We start from the raw sequence: 2,235 nt of genomic DNA, 5'->3' as shown, positions 1-2,235 counted from the left end.
TCCTACAGAAGGGCCTCCCTCAAAAGAGGAAGGGGTCCCCCTTCTGACCCGGAGGAGACGAGTGGCGCTGCTCCCGTCAAGGGGGCAGTCCACAAATCCAAACGCGGACGGAGCCGGCCCCTCAGTTTTGAGATAACTGACGCCGAGGTGGCCGCGTCACTGCGTGCAGCGAGAGAGGCAAGGGCCACCATACCATCCGGCCCGGCCCATCTCTCGCTGATCGAGACGGAGGAGGACCAGACCAGCGTTGCCCTCAACAAGTGTGTAGAGGCATCGCTGAAGACAATAGTTGACGTGGCGACCAAGTCCTCCAACATAAAGGGGACGTTGGTGAAAGCGCTGAAGGAGGCGGCGGCAAACATCAAGGCCGCCGTCTCCCAGCTAAGGGAGCGGACGATGTCGGAGGAGGTGGCGCGGCTGGAAACAGCAAATGCGCGCCTCCACAAAGACATGGAGGAGCTACGGCGCGAGCTCATAGACCTAAAGCGCCGACCGGCCCAGCCCGATGTACCGAATATCCGGCAGCTGCTGGACGAGGTTTCGCGGGCCAACGCGGACAAGTTCAGCAGCATGCTGAACGCCAGGCTGGCGGGACTGGAGGACCGTCTCCTCCCCGAACCGCGGCGTCGGCCCCCGCTGGCGGCGGACGGGAGAGTGGAGGGTGACGGCCCTCCCGCCTCGCTTCCTAAGGCGAGACAGGGGGCAAAGAAGAAGGGACCAACTACCAGGGAACCCCTGCCCACAACACCGGGCACCGGGGCCCTTGATCGGGCGTCAACTTCGGCGGCGGCCCCAGGCAAGGCTCCGTCGACTGATGGGCCGCCGCCGAAGGCTCTGCCCAAAAAGAGGAGGAGCAAGAAGAAGCAGCCGAGCCTGGCCGCCAAAGAGGCAGCACAGGCGAGAGACGACTCTGCCCCTACGCCCGCCGAGGCCACGTGGGCTACGGTCGTGGCACGCGGGGCGAAGAAAGCGGCGAAGAAGACGACGGCCAAGGGGCCGAACAACACCGGCCCCCCCGAAAGGAAGGTCAAATTACGGGCCCCGAAGACCGCGGCAGTCACTCTCACTCTCGCTCCGGGAGCAGAGGAGAGTGGCGTTACGTATGCCGCGGTCTTAACGCAGGCAAAGAACCGCATCAAACTTGCGGAACTTGGTATCCGGGATATCAAGTTCCGCAAGGCGGCCACGGGCGCCCGAATGCTGGAGGTTGGAGGCGAGGCAGCCTCGGAGAAGGCCGACTCTCTGGCCACGAAACTCAGAGAGGTGCTCGGCCCAGAGCTGGTGAGGGTTGCCAGGCCGGTGAAACGCGCCGAACTGCGCGTCACCGGCCTCGACGACTCTGCCACCGTTGCCGAGGTCGTGGAGGCAGTGGCCAGAGAGGGAGGTTGCGTGGCCGACAACATAAGGCCGGGCAGGCTCGTTTTCGGCCCGAGGGGAGATGGCTCCCTATGGCTGAGCGTGCCGGTGGCGGCCGCCAAGAAGGTGACCGACGCCGGCCGCGTGAGGGTCGGCTGGACCTCGGCCAGGGTGGTGCTGCTCCCCTCGCGGCCGACGAGGTGCTTCCGCTGCCTCGAGACGGGGCACATGGGTGTCACGTGCCCGTGTGAGGTGGACCGCAGCAAGCTTTGCTTCCGCTGCGGAAAGCCGGATCACCGGGCACGGGACTGCTCGGCGGACCCGAACTGCCCCGTCTGTGAGGCGGCGAAGAAACCGGCGGGCCATTCTGTCGGCGGCAACGGCTGCGTCGCAGCCGGACAAAAACCGGCGCATGGAGACAGAGGTGCGCCCAACAGAAGACCGCGGCGCACTAACAAGAAGGCCGGAGTGGAGCAGATGGACACCAGTTCCTAATTGGCCTCCATCTGCTCCATCTCTGGAACGGTGGAAGCGGCGGAGCGGGCGCGGGAAGACATAGTGTCGACCCGCCACCAACCCGCCGCAAGAGATCGGGGCGTCGCCGCTGCCTGGCGCACATAGTGGCGCCGGACAGCGCGCCGCGTTGAGAGTGGGACCCGCGGGCGGCGAATCGGGGTTCGCCGCCTGCATTGCAGGGGTCTCGAGCTGTAGGACTCCCCACGTGTTCCGGGGGGTCCTCGGCGAAGGTCGACGGCGCCTTCTGCCGAAGGCGTCGTCGCAAAAGTAGGGCCTGCCACATTCTCATGTGGCGGGCAATTCGCAGACGGGGTTATGGTTGTGTGCCATTGCGTTCCCACAGCCCCGTCCCTAGCGGGAAGG

This window comes from Papilio xuthus, unplaced genomic scaffold (assembly GCF_000836235.2).
Source record: "Papilio xuthus unplaced genomic scaffold, Pxut_1.1 DF826938.1, whole genome shotgun sequence".
Classification (NCBI taxonomy): Eukaryota; Metazoa; Arthropoda; class Insecta; order Lepidoptera; family Papilionidae; genus Papilio; species Papilio xuthus.
Note: the sequence above shows the minus strand (reverse complement) of the source record.